Genomic DNA, 22,705 nt, shown 5'->3' on the forward strand with positions numbered 1-22,705 from the left:
AAACCAAATCAAAATGTTGAAATAATCCCAGAAACTTTAAATGGAGTAAGCGTATACGTCATCAACTTCGAATACTATTACGTTATAAAGTAAATAGGACAATTCTCTACTGTATTCGACCAACTTTGTTATTGACTTCGATTTTTTGGGAGAAATTTTAAGGATGGCAGTGTATACTAGTTATTTTTGCTATAATGAAATCGATGTATATGACAATAGGTTAATATTGTTAGAATAATTTTTCACTTTTTTGTTAAAACGACTAAATCTACTTATCAATTCGCATCAGGGATGTATTTTATACACTCCAGGATATCTAAAATAATGACCTAACTTCTGTTATGACCAAGTTCGGAGTTTGCAGACCTAACTGGAGATCCCATAGTATTCATTTGCACATGTACTAATGCTACGTATGTATTAGCACGTGCCAGTTAGGAACTGCTGTTTTTCCTATCCAAAGTACTATAACACACCCGAATTTCGCCTCTTTATCTAATCTATAATGCATCCTTCTTCATATTATTCGGAGGTTTTCAGCGTTTGATCGCGTGATCCGTACACTTCCCATCTGAACAGTAAAATGCAACGAACGTCCGTATTGGCTGCTATTTCAGAATCAGACGTTCGCGATTGGGCATCCGTTTTTCCACAGCTCGAGAACAGGCGGAAGGCCAAGGACAGTCCACGTACAGCGGGGAAACAAGGAGAGAATTTTTACGGCCAGTGTGTGGCGACTAAGGCACGTAAGTATTCTGTTTTAGTGTAGGCCTCTGCTTGTAGATTAGGTGATTCTGTGCCTGCTCGGCATCTTGGATAATTTAAACTCCTAAACAACGTCGGTGTGTGCGTTTCCGAAGGCCAGGCTTCAACACTACGACACACAGGAAGTGAGGTAATGGCGGAGAGAGACTTCGTATACAGGCGCTCTTGGGGCGAACAACGAAACACGTGTGCCATAGAGGCCAGATTACGTGTGTGACTTGTAGAAAGAGCAGCGTAGTGTGTGGGTATAGCGATGTATGTGTGTGTGCGTGAGTATTATGCAAGGCCATCGGTTTGCTAATTACCAACGTATGTGTGTGTATGTGTTGTCCAGTGTGAGTTAAGCCTAATATCAATGCAATGAGGAAGTTGGATCTTAGGGATGTCTATTGATTTCATTGCCCTGCTGAAGACAATCGAGGCTACTTGTGATGCTCAAGGTAAGTGGGAGTAAAGGATATAATCTTGTTTTTGTATCCAAGTATTAACATGTCATCAGTACTTTTATCATCGCCTATAGCGACCGGCCACGCATTGACCAGGAAACTAATGCGTGAATTTTCCATGTGGTTCCTCTTTCTCGTTGATGGCTTCTCCTGTTTCGTTTGCCGGATTGTGGTTTGCGATGCTGATTGATAGTTTTTAGTTTTATTTCCCCTCTTTCTCAATATTTCGCTAGAAGGAAACACATATGTGTCTGGTTGCCGACCATCTGTTGAAGTAAACTGCACCCAAGACTATCCTATAAATACATTGACATAAAATCAACTATTAGACCAGATTGATTTTCCATTTCGAATTCGCCTTTAAAATACATATGTACAAAACTGAAACTTTTGGATATCCCCATATATAATAATAGTCTGACAATATGTTTTAAATAAAAAAATTTAAAAAAATCCCAACATCGAGTTTATATCAAAGCAAATGAGTATTTTGTGTTTCATATTTTTGCATAAAAATTTTACACTGGTTATCGAATTTTTAAGTAATTAATAAGCTTTCTTATAAAAAATAATAATTTCGATTTTAATAATATTAAATGTTTTGAAAATATTAAAATAATTTCTGAAATTTTAGAAAATATTAAATACACCTTTAAATATTATTTATCACTAAATTACAATTGACTTATGAGCATAACTAAAATAGCAGTGGTGTTTAGGACTTCCAGGGTAACAAATGGCAATGCTGTAGCCAATGAAGTTTTAACTGAGGCTCGGCTATTGCCGTTACCCAGCCATGACTAGAGCTTTTTAGCTCAATAACACTCCATCCACACAGATTATCTTCATTCAGATGACGGGATAAAGAGTCAAGGACTCAGTCCATCGCCCAGTTCTTTTAAGAACTAAAATAGCACTTAGGTCGTGGTGTTATATTATTATGCAAATATTTTCGCCTTAATAATCTCTTTTTTTAAATACGGGTTTTAATGAAATGAACTTATAACAGCAATGTTGTTGTATTATATTATAACTTAAATAGGCTACGTTCTTTTTCAAATAAAAATATGAGTATTGTATGTTTAAAATTATCTCTGAAATCTTTAGTCACATTCTGATGCTAATTATATCTTTGATTTGATATCATCCTTACTGGTATGGAATTTATTGTGTACAATTATTTCTCATTCACAATTTTAGGTGTTTTCTTCGCTTCATGTTTATTTTATTTACTTTTGTCAGGATTTCCACTGAAATCATCATTAAACTCTCGATGTTTGAAATTTTGAATTATAGCCAAAGCAAGTAAGACTATGAGGTCCATGTTTGATGTTTGATAATTGCATGTGTCCTTGTTTTTTTTCAGGATGACGAGTTTCTTGAAGATTGGTATAACTCGCTTCAGTTGAAATTGTCGTCAAGTTTCTTCGAGTCCTACCCCGGCACTGAAATTTGTTAATTCTGTTTTAAGATATCTGTAACGTCTGTGTAAAACACTCTATCAGTAACCCAGTTTCGTTTCCAACATATTTTATTATCATCATCAGAGTCAAGGACTCATTGAATGAGGCCATACATCACCTACACCAGTTGTTATACCTTCCTTTAAACTCATTCGCAATAGATGCGCTCACCACAGCACACAAGCTGTTCCACTCAATGGTGCAGTGCTCTCACCTCTTTGCGCACAAACATCTTCAACCGATATCCCTTTGACCTCTCCTCACCTTATATAGCGAAGAATTTTAATCAACCGACATCCTATAACACTCTTTCAGAAGTCCATAGACCTCATATCAACTCCCTTTCTCTGTCTACCAGTGCCTGCAGTCCTAACTAACAGCTATTATTTTTGTCACACTTCTAGCCTATTCAAATCATCGTGTAAATATCAGTAGCAATTATTTAGTCTATATTTAATAAACAATAAAACAATGTATAAGTATTAGTAGCATATGAACACAAATTTTCTACAGTATTTATTGTAGACATCTCTGGAGCCAGGTGGAGTTGGCACACATCAATGTTGCACATTACCATCACGGGCAAGTAGCTCGCTCACACACTGATCATTCTCATTGCTGTGAAAGATTTTCAGCTTAGTGCAGAAATACATTATAATAAAATAGAAAAAAAGCTAGGCAAGGATGGAATCAAAAGGAGTTCTGAATCCACATACATTGACTGTCATATTTAGAACTATTTCATATACAGTGACTGGGACAACTTTATTTAGAGGTTTACCACCAGGAAAAACATAGTAATGACTGAACTAGCTGTCTGGTTAGGAGAGTTCTAGCGATAAATCATACTCCAAAGATGACAACGGTCACCATAGACGTCTAGTAGTGACGGAAATATTAGAAATACTGGTCCGAATCCCGTGAGCGAAGCAGGAAACAAACCTTTCAACTTGAAGATGTCATTTATTCATCCTTTAATCGAGCCAGAATGTAAAAATAAATGCTAGAATTGCATGACTATGCTACGTCCATCGTACAAATCATGAGATCTCAGATATCTGCTGTTCAATGAACTAAGACGTATTTGTCGTCATACTTTTCTGATAAAATTGCAGTTCATTTTTATTAATATTGATAATATTTATTAAAAAAAAGTTATTCTAAAAACATTATCCTGCACGTTGTATATCGGAAGTTTTGCAATAGAAATGATTCATTGTCCATAACTAAAAAATTGAAATATTTTGTGTTAATAGCAGTTATAAGGCTTATTTGTAGTATATTTCTCTTTCAATTCCTCTGGTTTTTCACTCTCATTTTATAGACAGTAGTGTATGTATTGTACCCGAAATTAATATATTTTGATAATTTTCTTCAAATTATCTAAAACACAAGTCAAATGAATGTTGAAAGTCTGAATCAAAATATACTCAGATTTCAAAAACAAACTGGGAGTAATCCACAAGTTGCTGATAATTTTTAGGAACAATAATGACCTTCTGGCAGTTATTTATATAAGATTTCCCAGAGATCTTTATAATTATAAAAGGATAAACTGTTTTATAGATCACGGTATATCGGTTTAAACAACTGGAGTATTTAGATGATCATTTGTTTAAGTGGTTCCATCCCTTTGATAAACATTCATTTATCCTTAATCATTTAAATCTTCTAAAACCACCTTATATTCTTATTTCATCAATATTTTTCTTATCAAGAATCTGATTAAGATTATTTTTGGAATTCCTTGTTGGCATTACTGTTTTGTAAGTACTCAATACCTGCTAATAGTTCTTTTAAAGAATTGTCGAGTTTCTCAGTTGATTGTTATGTTTATGTTTTGGCTGTTTGTTTGTTATGTTTGTGTTGCGATCGTTTATTGGGTTGTGTTTTGATTATTGTTTATGTTTTGATAATTTGTTTGTTGTTTATGTTTGTGTTTTGATCATTTGTTTGTTGTTTATGTTTGTATTTTGACTTTATTTCTTTGTTATGTTAGTCTTTTGACTTTATTTCTTTGTTATGTTTTGCTTTCATTGTTTGCTTCTGTGTTACGTGTGTATTTTAATATTTTACTATTGACATGCAATTGTTTGCTTTTAGGCTATTAAGTGATTGTCAAGTTCTTAAGCTATTATTTCGGTTATTAAATGACTTTAAATTACGTCATCATCAATAGTTTCTTATGTTTTAGTACATATTTAGAATTTACTTTCAAATTCTACGAAATATAATTTTTTTTTTCACAAGATAAAATTTTGTAGAATCGTGAAGCGACAATATTTATTAAAAAATAAATATTATATATATAATAAATATTTATTATATAAATATAATAAATGGCGGGACTTCTATTATCTATCCATCATGAGAATTACTTGTTAAGGTGGCGTGATTGCGTACTGTTAACATGGCAGAAGTAAAAAAAAAAAAAAGGGTCTGATGTAGATATCAATACATTTCTTTCAAGTATCAAAAAACATGTGCATAACAACAATGCGTATTGTTAGTTTTATAAGTTATGTCACATAGCTGGATTTGATACAAAAGATCTTGCATTTCTTCTATTTGAATTGAAGATTCAACACCGAAATTTCCCACGCACTCTCAACATAAGAAACTCGACGTATTCCGCTTCTCAAAGTACACTCCCTAGGAAACCAGGAAATTGTCGCCATATTCAAGGTCAGAAATGCTATTAACCTCCGGAATGTGCGCCGTTTTATCGAAACAATTGCGTGATTGAGCTGCCAAGAGCATCAATTTATTAGTGACGCCAGTCTATTGAAAAATACCTGATCAAACTATACACCACAAGAAACAGCCTCGATTTTCCGAGCAGATTAATAAAATGTGTTAAATGTACAAATGAGAATCATAAATTGCATTTCCGTAGAGTATCCATCCCGCACATGTGATCAGATGCTTGTGGATAATCCCATTTGTGGCATATCCTGAAGAATAGGATAGAGTACGTCGAAACAGAAAAAATAGCATACCCTGAATACAAACAATACTACATCCATCATGAGGAATTCTTCCGGGAATATTTTTTGATCGTCACTTCATAAAAATACCAGTTTTCTAATTTAACGTATGTTAGTCTGTTCGTGGGCTTATTTAGTCCGGAAGACGTCAAGGCACAGTTCTTCCGTTAAGTTTCCATTACGTCTTTTTCGTTTCCTTATTACATCCTTAAGTAATTGCCACAGCATTACAACACATCCACCAATAATAGACCACATTAAACCTGCTTAGCAGCAACTTATTTAAATGCGCGAGTTGTCTCCTGATAAAAGTAAGTTCAAACATAACAACTTAGGTTATTTCTAAGTGGAACAATCATGCTAAGAGAGGACAAGAGATGTAAATTTTAAACAAGGATATCGTTACAACCAAACAAACACTAGATTATGTGGATTATTTAGCTTTAGCTGACTTCTCTTTCGTCTACCATTATTTATCGAAATGTAACGAACAATGGTTTGTTAAGTTGATACACCGCGAAAAAAAAAAAAAGTTATCAAGTCAAAAATATATATACAAATTAGAAACTTTAGCCAGTTTTTCTTTTTTAGTTTTCGGAGCTTTGGGCTATTTTTAAAATCATTTTTTCGTGTATGCACATCTTCTCCTAACAGAAACCCACAATAATTATCCATCACGATTTGATCTCACTTTCCGTGATACTGGTGTCCCCTATTGTTGAAATGTTTCAATGATACCTTTCACCCTGTTCGTCACTAACTCCACCTAGATTTTCTTGGAAGAAATCCAAATATGAATGCAGGAAGCAGATTTTTTAGTTACAGTCATGTTCTGGTAGTTTTCTCCAAGAATTAGATACTGCATGTCTTCTGTTATGCTTCCCCGCCCTCAAGAATACACACACACACACACACACACACACACACACACACACACACACACACACACACACACACACACACACACACACACACACACACACACACACACACACACACACACACACACACACACACACACACACACACACAAAAGAAACTAAAGAAAATACACCGTTTTTTTTTTCCCACTGAGTACTGGAGTTATCTACGATTACACCTGAGGTTAGAATCACATCAGTGATACTAACACAGATGCTTCAACTGCGCTTTTGATTCATGTTCCTATCACGTTTGTTTCCTCTGTGAAAGTAACTCTGTTCAAAGGTCCAATTAGCATGACTGTTCAAAAACAAAACAACAACAACAAACAAAAAAAAAAAACTTAAACTACTTGAAAATCCTCGTAAACTATTTCGCCAAATTTTCTTCAGTGCTTTCTAATTTAACAAATTTTTTTGTATCCATAGGCCAGTCTTTCTCAAACTTCAGATGTCCGTGTACTCCTTAAATATTCGTTATCACCAAGTACCCTCTTATCAAAATAATAATACTAAATAAATATATTTCATTGTAAATGTCTATTTTATTTGAATTTAGATGTACGTGTAAACAAAAAATATGATTTATTTTTAATAGAAAAAATTTATAAAGATACTGTACATTTTTACTTAATTTAAATAATTTATCATCAATGAGAGGAGTGAAATTGCTTATGGTGGGGTAAAATTTCAGCAAAATTTGGTTCTATAGTTGTTCATTTCAATCTCAGATGCGGTTCGACATCTATAATGCGATTCCTCTTCTTCGTCTTAATATCTACAAGGGCAGAAATCCAACTTCGCGCAGATATGAACTTGGAAATACAAAAATGAACCTTAGCGCTTTATCTATTAATTCAGGAAATTCATTCTGTATTTGAAGCCAAAATAATGATAAAGTATTCTTGTTGTATTTATATTTATTTTTTAGGGAACCATCAGAAGCTAGTTCTAAAAGTTGTTCTTCTTCTATTGACGATAGTCCCTTTGGCATAAATTTGTTTTTATTGAAAGGGTATCTTATCCACTCAATATTAATGTCCAATTCAGGGAAATACTTTTCTAGATTCATTTGTAAGCTTTGTAAATGCTGCATGATAGTAATTTTCACATCATCATCATCAATTTATTCATTTGAACTTGTGAGCGATTCACGAAGAGATTAAAACGCGTCAAATTCTCCATTACCAGCATTTTGTCATAACTTCATCTTGGCTAATGTGGCGTTCACTTTATCTTGGACATGAAATATAGAAATTTACTTGCCTTGTAAAGACAAATTAAAATTAGTTAATACAGTAAATATATCTGCCAGGTATGCAAATTGACTGAACTATTTCCAATTATGTAATTTTTTTCTTCTTCAATTCAAATTTTTCATCAAGAAAACTTGTAGGTCATTCCGAAGTTCAAATAAACTTTGAACAATTTTTTTTCCAACATCAGAATGGAAAAGAAGTTGCCTATGATTACTTTCCAATTCTTCGCAAAGTTGAGAGAAAAATCTGGCATTTAGAGGATTGCCTTTAATATAATTTATGATTTTTGCACTTCCAGAACTTTTCTTAGGGTTGTAGACATCATATATGTGTTGCCAAAGCCTCCCTGTGTATGCAGCAGTGTGTGGATTTTGCATCTAGCGAAATCCTTGAAACAAGCTCTTTTTTAGATCCGACCATAGATTTCGCTCCGTCCGTGCTTATTCCAACATAACTTTTCCAATAATCAAGCTTGTTTTGATGCATAAATGTATTTTTATTGTTGAATATTTCTTCTCCTGTTGTATGTTCTGACAAAGTTGGCAAAATAAGTCATGAAGTTTTTGATTTTCTTCGTACCTAACGAACACTAGAATATTTGCAAAATTTGTAATGTCGGTGGATTCATCGGCCTGCAACGCATAATAACGACCCTTACGTATATCGGATAACAATGTTTGTTTTCAGCTAGTTCAGTTATTCTTCGATGAACAATACTATTTGAAAGGCAAATCCGATCAAAAGACATTTTTTTGCACTATCTCCAACCATAATTTCTGCTATATTTTTGCTGCACGCTCGACCAAAGTTTCACCAATTGTTTCCGCTGCACCCCTTTTTTGTTATTAATACCGACACACGATAAAGCTTCTAAAGCCTTCTTATTTTCACCTCCTGACGACCGACATCATTTTTTGAGATTATTTTGAATTTTTTTAGTTTATTTTGAAATAAAATTCTACAGGTTTGTCCTTGTATTCATTATGTTTCGGTTCAAAATGACGATTTAAATTAGATGGTTTCATACTTTCATTTTTTATAGTTTCAAATACATAATGGAATAGGTTCCTCTTCATTTCCCGTCCATGAAAATCCACATTTCAAGTCATTCATATCGGGCTTACGAGTTTTTCATAGTTGGTTCTCTAGAGATGTCAGACGACACACCTTTATCAATTTCATTTGATCCAGATACAACATCATCGTTTTCTTGTTGCTTACAGCTACTTGTATCTGCTATTTGCTCTCTTTTGTGCGTTTTATAAATCCAGTATTTAACTAATGAATTTGAAAGCTAAAAAAATTATATTTATTATACGTATTATAACTTCCGTACATTTTTAAAGCAATTATATCAGTGTAAAAGTAGTACAAACCTATTAATCGTTCTTTTAACTGTAATATGATCAAAAAATGGAGCCAATCTGCTTAACTCTCTTAATGATATCTACTAATGATTCATATAGTTACGCTCTTCGCCTTCGTAGTTCAATTCTAGTTGAAGAGTCCTGATAAAGGTTCGCGTCCTAGACGGGTTCGAACCCACGTCTTTCCCACCAGCAGGATTCGTCTATACCATTTGAGCTATGGAGTAGATGTTATTAACTCTATATAGGTATACAGTTATTAGTCATAATTGTGTACCTATGAGAAAATGAACTGAATTACAATGAGAAAATATATCGTAGTAATATTTGACATTAACAATCCCCCCCCCACAAAAAAAAAAAAAAAATTGACGGAAAAAGTCCTTTAGTGCAACATCGGAAAATTGAACTGTATTTAGTAAGCTATCCCAAAAAAACAGAGAACTAACTTCTATTAAAATCCATCTACTCAGCTATCTCAAAATATGTGCTATGGAGAAGTTGAATATTCATATTTCTAAAAGTTCTTGAACCAAGGAATATAACTTTGCCCTCAAAAAGGTATAGTAACGTGTACCTTAAGAGAAAGAAAGTTTTTGCCATTTCTTCTAAAACACCAAGTAAAATAATGAATGTCTTAGCTTATATCAGTCCCATCCAAATTCAATTAAAATAACTTGTGTCTTCATCCAACCATTTGCATCCCTAGAAATGAATCTATAAATTTCTTAATTCACTAAGAAATCTCTAAGCAAGAAATCGATGAATAGATGAATATTTAATTAAAATTTAAAAATTAAAGACATTTTGCGTAATCATAATACAGCATATTAAAGCACTCGCTCTAAGTCATCATATTTGCTATTCGAGTAAATAAAGCTAAACAAGTTTTCCCAGTCTACCAGAGCTTGTTGTGTCTCATCCATCAGAAATAGACATACAAGTTCTGTATTTGAATTGTGCTATTAACGAAAAAACAGCGAATGTTCGAAAGATAATATTAAAATATTGTGCGTTTTATTTTTTTTTTAAATTTAGCACTAATAATAATGATGATAACGAGACGTTTCTAGGACAACAGTTCACTTTTATCAAAAAGAAACATTATCTTATATACTGATGATGATCCAAATAATGACGAAATGGCTGTAGTCAATCAAAGCATAAAATATGCTGTAATGTAAAGAATACGAGTATAATAATAAACAACTAAAAACAGACCATTTTTAGCTTGGAATTAAAGTATGAATTTTATATTTGCAGAAATTAAAACTTTATTGACTGTTGTCATTAGTTGTTTTAAGTATTTTAATTTCTTTTTATAATCTATTTTACATAAGATTTATAATTGTAGTTTTAATTACTTTATTATTCTTTTTAAAATTAGAAATTAAAAATTATAAAATTACAAATTAGGAAAATTAGGAAACCATTTATTTTAATATTTTATCACTATTCTCACTGTTTTGCAGTGGCTCCCTCTGGTGACTTTTTTATTTCTAGAATTATCTGTTTACTAATCTTTTGGTACTGTTTATCAGATAGCTTTTAGCTTTCTGATAATAGGCATATTTATTTAGTATTCATTCTTCATACACGATACAATAAATTTATGTTTTTTTTTTTTTTTAGTGATAAGATCCTAATTTTTTTATACATGTTGCTACCATCTCTGGACGTTAAACTTTTTTTTCGTTTTCATCTACATACACTGGAAATTCCTCTGTTGATAGTATCACAGATCTGCCTATATAGTATGGAATTTTGTCCATCGTCAGCCATGTTTTTGACATATGGTGTCTGAGATACCTTCAAAGAAGAGCGAATGGACAACGCCTTCCACTGCCATCAATAACTTTAATCCCGCGCAAAGCATGAACTGTGAAAAGCGCCCACCTATGAACTGCGAAGTGCTTGCAAAGAGCCCTACCGGTGGCCTGGTGCAGGATTTCAAAAGCACCAACGCTCTGAGAGAGAGCAAAGCGTCATCAGAAGCAGTGTAGCTCGTCGAGGCCAGAGGGTGTTATATAAAGATATTTACTGTTTGCTGACAGTAAATCTTTCATACTTGCCTCTGGTGGCGGTGGAATGATTTTGTATTTTAACCTGTATGCTAACGGGCTTTGAAAGGCATAATACTTTCTTAATGTAGTTTGAAAATAACAAACGTTGTTAAAAATGGTAACGAACGAGATTAATTTGAATGCTCTTTTAGAAAAACGAATATGGCGGCTATCGTTTGTAAACCAAAAAGAATGATTGGGGAAAATCTATACATTATTTAAAAGGAAGGCAAACTCATGTTCTCAACGTATATAAACTTATTTTATTTTATTGTATTTTGTATCTAAGGGACAAAAGTGGGGAATAAATTGCATACCCTTTTAACTGCGATATTAAACTCATTTGGCTTTGTTTTTATCTTTCTCTATGGATACAAATGCTAAGGAAACAAACGGAAAAGAGGGTCTCTCCCCCACCCTCTCCTTCAAACCGGAAGTGGGTACAGACGCCTAATGTGATAAAAGAAATTGATCACGTGGGTACCACGAGCTAAAGTTCATCAACGTGTACTTTGCTTTAAGATAGGTTCCTAAGCTGCTAATTCGTTTTTTTTTTTAACTTTTATGAGGATAATTTCTTACTTAATATTTTATTTATTAATGTTGGTGTCTTCTTAATAAGATATTGAATAGGAATAAAACAGTGTACGAAGATGTGCTGAAAAGTTGTGAACAATTTGATGAAACATGGAATTTAAAGGGTTTTAAGACATGTTCTTTCTTGTGGTTGTCAGTTGCTTTAATATCATTTTTGTTCTACGTATTTATCAGAACTTTACAGCCCTTCCCCTCGTAAATAAAATTATTCTCATTAATATTAAGTGGATTTGTTGATCAGGATTTGATTATTATCAAAAATTTGTTTGCGAAAACGGTGTACACAGGGTAAAGATGATGTTAGCTAGGAAAGAAAAGGCTAAAGACTCGTCTACCCATGATCAAAAACAAAAGCAAGCATTAAAAATAAATAAATAAAAACAGAATACTCATATGATTTTCTACTACTAGTTTAGCTGTAAGAACACCTAAAAATTTTCAAACTTAAGATAATTGAACTTATCTCCATTACTATTCATTGTAATTACATTAAATCCGACTTCTTAAACGGACTCGACTATATACACATCTCTACTTGCCTATCCTCTTCATGTCCAGGGCACATAAAGCCAAGATCCATCCTCTCCAGATATCCCAGTCGTTTAGCACTAATTCTGCTTCTTTTTAGCTGTCTCAGTCTTTCTTTTTTGTCCATTCTTTGCCAAAATTTAACTGATCTCATGGAAATAGAAAGGTTGACCTCCTCTGCAAACTCTGTTTTTTTATCCCGCAAGACGAAGCGTTAAATGCTTCGTCCAAACGACCAAATAGTTCAATAAGATCTTCCTTGTTCTTACTGGGATCAATGTCAAAATTATCCATGGGATTTCTCTTCTGTTCATTCTCAGTACCTGGCCATTCTATTTCCATCTGCATCTTTATATTTCACTGACAATATTCTTTTGATTTGTTTATATCTCATAATTTGTTATACATTGTAGCCAAAATATTTTTAATATTTTACGCAAACACTATTTTGACTGCTTGTTTCTTCAATATTTTATGTACTTAGACTGCAGACCCAACAGCCGTCTTGTAGTTTCAAAATCTCCACATATTTGAACAGTTTTTTTTTTTAAACTTTATTTGCCGTTCTTCCTGTAGGATTACGTTAAAATAAGCAAATTTACCCTAATGGTTTGGGGTTTGGGATTGTTATCGCAGAATACCATCAACATCATTTACAAGAAAAACAAAAACCTTCACCTATAATCTCCAAAGACAAAAATATTTGTATTTTTCTCGAGTAAATCTTAAAATTTGCTAGTTTATTAATAATCTAGAATAAGATAGTTAATTCAATTCTCTGAGTAATGAAATAAGGTTACCCTTTTAAGCCGAAAATTTTAATCTGAATTTGAATTCTTCTATCATTGCTTTCGTGTATACTACACCGTCCACCGACTGGAATAGATATAAAGAATTGAGAAACAGATGAATATGAAATTCTCTAAATAATTTCCTAAGTGAAAATATAAATGTATTTACTAACACCAAAGGTCGAAAAAATATATAAATCAGTTAGACCAATAATGAAATACTCGGAGGAAATAACCATAGATGTTATAAAAACATTACAGCTAATACACCTTCTCAAACAATTCTGGCAAATAGTTGAAAACAATTGCCAAACGAAGCCAGAGGTCTGTTTGGTTGGCCCATTGGCTGGTGTTGGTATTCAACAATCAACAAGCCAATCTGCAGTTTGAATTCCACTGTTCGGTATGTGTCTGGGTAGTAAATTATTGTTTATAAATCTTAGTGATTATTAATATTAACTTCCTATGAGGTCCGAAAATAGAGGCTAAGAATTGAAAAATGAATGAATCTGTACTTGTTGATGTTTTTTTTTTTTGTGTTCTTCCATAATTATTTATGTTTTACCTCTGCTTGATTTGCCGGATCTTATTTGTATTTGATATTCGAATCTTTAATAAGAGTCATTAGTTCAAAAATAAGTTCCAAATTAATCATATGAGCAAAACATGTCTTCTTAACATAATTTGTTACCACTTAAGGGTCATATTTACATAATACACGAAACATTTAAAGAAATGGGGAGAACCACCCAGATCTTCTGACCCAATGCCCAATCCCCTTCTCGTAGTGAATTGTTATTAGATATCCTGTTCTATATTGAACGAACAAGATGAACTTACGATTTAGAATTTAGCCGATCAATTTTTTTTTTTTTTTTTTAGCTTTAAACCCCATCTGCGTGTGATGGTGTAACATAATGGTACTTCTTACCGGCTAGGGTTGCGCCCAATGAAACAAGGCCTCTGTTTTAATCTGTAGTCTAAAACAAGCATCGAAAAGTCGATTAGTTACCGAAGCAAACTCAGCTTTACCAGAATTGAAAAGAGACGCCATCAACACGAGAAACACAAAAGGCAAAGAAGAGGAGCCAGAAGAATTCAAGAACTTAAATCATGTGGACATAATTGGTTACCGAAACTGAAAAGATAAAAACAGATACGTTTCTGCTAATTAATAACTTTATGATGTTATATTCTGGTAACTGTGACCAAGAAAAGGAAAGAGTGCATGTAATATTTGACATTAAACACATAAATCTACTGAATGTCAAATAATTCAAGTGGAGTGATGTGGCAAATTGAGATATCTTTTATACCACAAACGCACGACAAGTGATCAATGGGAATTTTGGACCATTTTTCCTATACCATGTAATGAGATCCTGGACTATTGTGGGGCGGACGTCCCTTGACCTCAATCGACGCCCTAGTTCATCTTACAGATGTTTAATAGGAAGCATTGCATTGTCCAGAATGTTAAGATACCTCCCGGAGTTCAATGTTTGGACAACACAGAGGTCCGAGGCCAAACCAGGAAAAACAGAACCATACCACCACACCGCCACCTCCGAATTTCATAGTTGGGGTTACGCACTCTGATATCAGATGTTCACCAGGCATCCGCCACATCCACACCAGTCCTTTTGCTCGGTAGAGGGTAGTGTAATTCTTTGCTACATAAGATAACTTTTCAAGCTTCCACGTACCCTTGTACACGCTCTTTGTACCACTTAAAACAACACTTATCTTAAGTGGGGTTGTTGCCGTATGTTTGTTCCGGTAACTTGGGGGTTGCATGTTATGGTCCTAGCATGGAAACCTATGTTGTGAACCTTTATTCTGAATGTTTATGTTCAGATTCGTCTTCCAATCGATAACGGGAAACTCCACATTCAATGTGTCCGCCGACGAATGCCAGTTTTTGCATATTATCCTTCGTAGCACCCTATGGTGGCGTTCGGTGAGTGTAATGGGTCGTCCACTGTGGATAGCACTTACAGTTGATTCCCTGCACTTCCATCTCAGTATTGTATCAGTGTGATTGTTGACCTAGGAAGGCCCAAATTGTCGACAATTTTCCGAATAGATGGGTCTGCAACCCATCTGTTCGCCAGAGACATTCACCAGGCATCCTCTGAACCAAATAAAGATGTGTACAAATTCACTTAGGGAATGCAATAAATCATAAGTCTCATTGACTTATATAAATATGTTTTTTTTTTGTCGGCTCAATATTTAATGAAGATGGTAAATTGAATATAAAAAATATGTTTCATTTTATTATTAATAGTCAAGTAAATTTACCATTTAATAATGGTAGATAGAGAGGCTAATTGAATAACTTTGTATGGAATAACAAAGAACAAAGAAATTAGTCAAAATACTAAATTATCTGTATACAAGATAATGCTCAAAGCAATTTTAACTTATGGATCTGAAAACTGGGTTAGAAATAAAACACTTGAGAAAAGACTGGAGGCTACAGAGTTGGAGAAAGATCAAATGAATGAGCAGATGGGATCAATGGTAGAATTATGTTAAAAACGAAGATATTATGAAGAGACTTGACAGTGTTCATTCAGGAATGTGTGATCTAAGCTAAATGCAATCGGCGATGCCTTAGAAAACTGGAATGTTTACTCTCAGACTGGAGGCCTCAGAAATAAAGAATTCCGATGAAAATTGGATGTTGACATAAAGTTAATAATAAGAAAAAAAAACTCAAATTTGCAATACTCCTAAGAGTAATTTATGAAATACGTGCTAGCCCCAGTTGGGCAAGTTATAGATCTTGAAAGGGTCGTCTATATTTGCATAATTCCGATTCATCATAATTTGTTGCTTGTTGGACTAATTTATTTGGATGTGAGGACGATTTTGAGAGGTACTTTACTGCGAAAGATTGAAGAAAAGAGTAGATACAAAGGACATTTGTGTCTCGATGAAGTTGAACATTTCTGATATACCATGAAGCATTTAAGATCATGCGTAAGCATTTGTTTTGCAGTTTAAGGATATTTAAGCTTGAAGTATGTCTCCAGACGGGGGACGCATAAGTGATAATGGGACGAATCATCAACTGGTAGAGGAGCAATTTGATTTTAATATCTAGTTTGCTGTTCCTATTGATAAGAGGGTAAAGCTATGACTTTTGATGCCTTTGCACATAAGGATTTTGTATGCGGGCTGAAGGTTAGTTTTCTATCTAGCAGTACGCCGAGATATTTGGTTTCTATTTTCCAGGGAATCCTGATGTTAAATAGAAAGATGTCTTCTTTGGGAGATGTTGAATTTTTTGTGAACAGAAGAGCACTGCTTTTTTGAGCGCAAATATAAATCCCGCAGGTCTAGAGACCTGCCAGCAAAATTTCTGTAGAGAATCTCTCAGCCGTAGAGAACTGTCAGCAATGCCAAGCGTTGGCTAACGCAATAGTCTACCAGCTAAACAATATAAGTGCAAAAATAGTCAATAGCTTACCTCTAAAAATCATTCGGAATTCCCCAAAAAAATATCACATTAATCAAAACGCACGATTAGTAACTTTAGTAACAAGTACAAGGAATACCATTGGTTTCACGATTCTGATTTTTGTTGCGAGGCTAATAACTTTATCTTTAAAGATCTTGCTTAAATTTGTCATTGCTTTTTATCCGAGTAATAATCTTCTTCTAACTTCTTCAGTACAATAACCATCTTTATCTATTCGGGAACCTAGGAACACAAAATTGTTAACTGCTTCCATTTTCTCCCCATCTACTTCAAAATCATTAAGTTCACATGTTGCCAGAACTTTTGTCTTTTTGAGGTTAAGTTTAAGACCATATTTAGCACTTTCTTCTTTAACTTTCATAATAAGTTCCTTCAAATCTTCTTTGCATTCTGCTAGCAAGGTGGTATCATCTGCATACCGCAAATTATTAATATTTTTTCCACCAATTTTAATTCCCACTAAAGACTCCTCCAGCCCTGCCATTCTTAAAATGTATTCGCTGTACAAGTTAAACAGGTACGGAGATAAAATACATCCTTGTCGCACCCCTTTACCTATTGTGAAGTACTCAGTTTCCCCGAGATCTGTTCGGTCAGTAGCTTCTTGTTCATAATAAAGATTCCTCAGAAGGATACTGAAATGCTCTGGGACTCCCACTGTTCTTAACACATTCCACAGTTTCACATGATCCAATTGGCGGTCTGATCTCTTGTTCCTCTGCCCTTTCGAAATGCTGCCTGTTCATCTGGCATTTCTTTCTTCATCAATGGTTCCAGTCTTTTCTGAATGATCTTAAGTAAGACTTTACTTGCATGAGAAATCAGTGCTATAGTTCTGTAATTTTCGCACTCTCTTGCATCGCCTTTCTCCCATAAAGGTATATAAACTGATTTTTTCCATTCCCATGTAGACCTAGGGAATGGAAATGTATTTGTATTTGACATATGCTCATTTTACCAATTTCACTCGAAAACCATCTTTGCTTCGCAACCATTACGTCAGTAATGATTCCTATCTTTTCATATTGATAAATTCTGAAACAAAAGAGTTTTCTGCGGTGAGCGGATATTAAATATATGAAAGTACATATTCTTATTTGCTTCATGTCAGTTTTGAGTTCACTTGATCATTTTTATTTGTAATTGATATATAATGGATAATGGATATTTGGTTAAAGGACGACTGCTGTGACAATAATCATCTGAATATTTGATCCGAATAATAAAGACGTCCGGACGTTTGCAAGGCAATCACTTTTTATTCTGTTTGAACAAAACGATGGCCACAGGCCTCCTTTTAAGATATAATTATCATTATGAAATAAACCTAATGGTGTCGGGTGTCTGACTGTCTTTTTTTTGACATTTTTTAAAGTCAGTCTCAAAAAATACTTTATTTTACAGATATTTTAAAAAATAAAACTTATTTATTTTTTATATTCAGAAAAATAGTTGTTCTTTAAGACAAATTTTTTGAAATATGGATATTTTCGTAGTCACTTTATTAAACTAATGAATATATTCCTTTTAAGTCTGCTTTTATCCTATCACAAAATAAATGATGGATGCCTCCTTCAGCTGTCAAGACAGTATCATGAGTTAATTTTATATTTTTGAATATACGTTTGCATTTTTTTTTACATCAGTCCAAGGATAAAGAAACATGTTATGATTGAAACATATAAAATAGAAAAGATATGTGTGTGTGTGTGTGTGTGTGATATTTTCACTTTTATTAGCTGCTGAGAGTGAGATAAAGACACGGCCGATTGACCTCGTTTATCTTCTGTTTCTTTGACTTTATCAAAGAGGGAAAGGTAAGGATTCTATCAAAATTGATAGAATAAATTCGAGTGCTTTTTTTTTCTGTTTTTTCCTCTTGAATTAGGTTTTCAAAAAGGAACAAGTCTTTGACGTATTTTTGTTAAACAAGACAATGTCCAGCCACAGGATTCGTATGATGGTTAACCATCATACGAATTCCGAACAGTTACAATGGATTTAAATACGTTATTCAAATACATTCAAAAATGCATTTGAACAATCTAAATAATGTAAAATCAAAGAACTCTACAAGCCCTGTAATGAATTACATTTACCATTAAAAATAAATAAATAAATAAATGATATAAAAGTTGATTATTAACAAACTACTATTCCTATTGTTATTAAATGAATTTTGTATTCAGGAAAATGCATTGTTGTTAGTTTCAGCGCGCGCAGTACTGAAACAAACAGTTTGTAATTTTCACAAGATGAGAGAATCCATTTTGTCGTCATCTCCTTCATACATCCGGGCATAAAAAGTAGTTTTAATTCTGAAACGGGCTAAGTTTTGCGATTTCATCGCCACTACGCTCTTCTTTCTTTTCCAGTTAACATGTGGGTCATTTTAATAAAGCATGCACTATGGTATGCAATCGTTGTAGTTCCGGAATGGCAAATCTTTAACACGCGTATCACACGATAATACCCGAAGGCATGTCGATGACTCACGATGAAATGCGAACATCTACCATTGGAGCACTTTTTAAATCAGATAAGCATTTCCCCCCCCCCCCCCATGTTGTATTATGAATACCTCTGGAAACCAATATAAATTAATTAGTTACAAAATTTACTAAAAAAAAAAAAAAACTGCGTTTGATATTGCCATTGATGTCAACTGTTCATACCCCTAATCTTTCTCAGGACTCTCATGTCAGAGTTCTCTAGTCTTTGATCAATTGCTTTATTTCTAACCCAACTCTCCGATCCATAACTGGTTTAAGCATTGTCTTGTATACTGCTAGTTTAATGTTCGACTCATTTCTTTCTTTTTTCCATAAAAATTTATTCATTTGACTGCCCGCCATACCATCTTTGCTAATTCTGTTGTCTAATTCCATATTTCATTGACCATCTCCACTAAACATTGTGCCTATAGGTTTTACTTCTTCTGTAAGTTACCCATTCAAAATGATCCTGATATTTGAATCAACATTTCCACCTATTTTTATGGTCTTTTACTTTCTGATTTTCATAACAAATTGATTACGTCAGTTATTCAGTTTAAATAATCCCGATGGCGTGTATTGGATTTATTTATGAGCATAACAGCATCTGCATAAAGTCGAGATTAACATCTCTAACTTTGATATCAGGCCTAACGTAACTTTCCTTTACAGTATGATCCATTGAGATGGATCATACTGTAAATCAGAGATGCATACCAGTAGAGATGGTATGCATCTCTGATTTTACATGAAATCATCTCAACTATCACTTTGACTTCTCAACTATTTCTGTTAAAGTAGTGGTCTGATCTGGATACCCTCTATTTGGTCTGAACTCAACTTGTTCTGTTCAATTTTCCTTCCACAGTTTTTTATCCTCTTCTCAGACAAAGTCGTATAAAGCTTACCTGAAAGAGTCATTGGGAGAAATTTCTCTGCAATTCTCGCATTTAATTTTACTTCCTTTCTTACAGTGGGTAGTATGAGAGCTCTACTTCATCCAGAATTCGACCTTCTGACCAGGCCTTCTGAATTAGGCAGTGTAGCCACCGTAAAGCATTTATATTATTTGAGTATTTCATAGAATATTATCTACGCTAGCTATTTTGTGATTTTTCAGGTTCTGTAGGATATGAAGAAGAATTTCATCATGGGGTCGGGCAGTGTCACGATGCAAAAGAACACCAACAAAAATTGAATTAAGTACTTCTGTTCATCAAACTTCATAAAATCAAGCACACAGAAAAACATTTTGGTGCTGAAAATTAAGTTTCTGCAAAGTTGAATTCCAAAAAGAAATGTATCTATTTTTTTATCTTATTTTATTTATCTATTTATCCTTTGTTCTTTATCTTTTTCATATATCCTTTATTTTCCTTTATCTTTACCCAATATCCTTTATTTTCCCTATATCCTTTATTTTCCTTTATTTTTCCCTATATCCTTTATTTTCCTTTATCATATTTATTTATCCTTTGTTCTTTATCTTTTTCATATATCCTTTATTTTCCTTTATCTTTCCCCAATATCCTTTATTTTCCTTTATTTTTCCCTATATCCTTTATTTTCCTTTAACATATTTATTTTTCCTTTGTTCTTTATCTTTTTCATATATCCTTTATTTTCCTTTATCTTTCCCCAATATCCTTTATTTTCCTTATATCCTTTATTTTCCTTTATTTTTCCCTATATCCTTTATTTTCCTTTATCATATTTATTTATCCTTTGTTCTTTATCTTTATCATATTTATTTATCCTTTGTTCTTTATCTTTTTCATATATCCTTTATTTTCCTTTATCTTTCCCCTATATCCTTTATTTTCCCCTATATCCTTTATTTTCCTTTATCCTGTTTATTTATCCTTTGTTCTTTATCTTTTTCATATATCCTTTATTTTCCTTTATCCTTCCCTATATCCTTTATTTTCCTTTATCCTTTAAACAGGCGACATTTTTGAACCTTGCTTTTTTGGGGGAGAGGGAGGGGGATCCTTTGGTGGTCTGCTTCCGTCCTATGACATTAGAGTCGTTTCTTAAAAATTTCCCCATTTCGCTTACACAAAATGTGTCACAAAAAGGCATTCAACTGCCACAACGTCATCCTAAATCTATCACTAGATATTTTGAAGCGTCGATTTTTCTTGGTTCAAAACATGAGTTTCTTCCTGGAGAATAATTTTGCTTACTTTGCATCAACGATGTAACTCTGAAACACTCAATGAACAAAGTTCTGAGAAAAAGTTCTCTAGTCCAGAGCTGTATTTCACGGAATCCTAAGGTTCTGCAAAAACTTGTACAAAAAAAAAAAAAAAAAAAAGAAAAGTTCATTGAATGGGGGGAATACTAATATTTATTAAATTGGCTATTTTTAAAATATTTAGATTACTTTATTTGTAATATGCTTCATACGTTTTCTTGATTACATATTTTGCAGATGACGATCCGTTATTTTCCGATAATTCTTATGAAATTTTTCAAAGGGATTCCGCGAAAAGGAAATACTTTTATGCGATGGTTCCCCGATCTCAAAACGTTTAAGAAATAATCATCGCTATAAAAACTGAATTAAAATTTTATTGTAACAGTTGTGATATGGAACATGAATCGTCAGCTCATGAGGTGAAATTTTGTTTACTTTTAAGTAGTATCTTCAGTTGAATTTTATGATTTTAGATGCGTCAAGTGAAATTAGATGTTTGGGATGTTCAATATTGTATCGAAGCCACTAAGACGTTGAGAGCTTGGTGATACGTTCCACCTTTTTTTGTTCTATTTTATCCTTGATGTTCTTATTATTTTTAACATTTAAAACTTAGAGTTCTTTCGTTTATTTCATATTTTAAACATTAATGCAATGGAAAAAAATTTTAAAGCGGATGCGAGTGATGATTCACAGACGGTAAAATTAATTTGTGTGTGTGTGTGTGTGTGTGTGTGTGTGTGTGTGTGTGTGTGTGTGTGTGTGTGTGTGTGTGTGTGTTTTCCAGAAACTGTTCCAGTTTTCCTTCATTAATAATATTGACACTGACTTTGTTCTTTAATGTTTATGATTTTTCGTACCTGTCGTGATTTTCGTAACGTAAAATACATCTTTGGACTATTCATCTGACTTGCTATTCTAAAGAGGATGTTAGCCAAATGAACCAAGAGTAATCCGAAAGAGTTATTACGTTCCATGGCAAGTAAAAGAAAGAATGATCATAGACATATAAGGTGCTTAGTGGGAGAGTTTTGTAGTAGATGGAAGGGAGGAGATTGAAGCAAACGAAATAGTTGAATTATGGAGTAATCACTTCGCAAAGGGTGTATCATCTAGGTAAAGATATTTTAGTAATAGACAAGACAGGGGTTAATGTGGATGTAGGAAGAAAGAACATTGAGAATAGGTGCGATATTACAGATGTCAATACAGCTATTGGTTTGGATAGGACATTAGCTCGCGTATTACGAGAATATACTAAAAGAATCCGTATTGCCTTTGACTAGATTCTTGAATCTTGATCTCTGCTCTAGATGAATCTCAAGTGAATGGAG

The 22,705-nt window shown here is 33.4% G+C and overlaps 1 protein-coding gene across 2 annotated transcripts in view; it reads left to right on the forward strand.

Moving 5' to 3' along the window:
- The first annotated feature begins 667 nt into the window (after nt 1-667).
- The window catches only part of LOC150097606 (uncharacterized), a 446,553-nt gene continuing 424,515 nt past the window's right edge, over nt 668-22,705 (forward strand). The window contains exon 1 of one of the 2 annotated variants that reach the window (XM_090406901.1): nt 668-746. The gene's annotated coding sequence lies outside the window, so the exon portion shown is untranslated. Of the gene's footprint in view, nt 747-791; nt 1,206-22,705 lie in introns of those variants that run through there. The other variant, XM_090406900.1, reaches the window with a different exon arrangement.

The sequence above is a fragment of the Typopeltis vanoorti genome, chromosome 17, assembly GCF_054136105.1.
Source record: "Typopeltis vanoorti isolate ZY-2024b chromosome 17, IOZ_Tvanoo_1.0, whole genome shotgun sequence".
Classification (NCBI taxonomy): domain Eukaryota; kingdom Metazoa; phylum Arthropoda; class Arachnida; order Uropygi; family Thelyphonidae; genus Typopeltis; species Typopeltis vanoorti.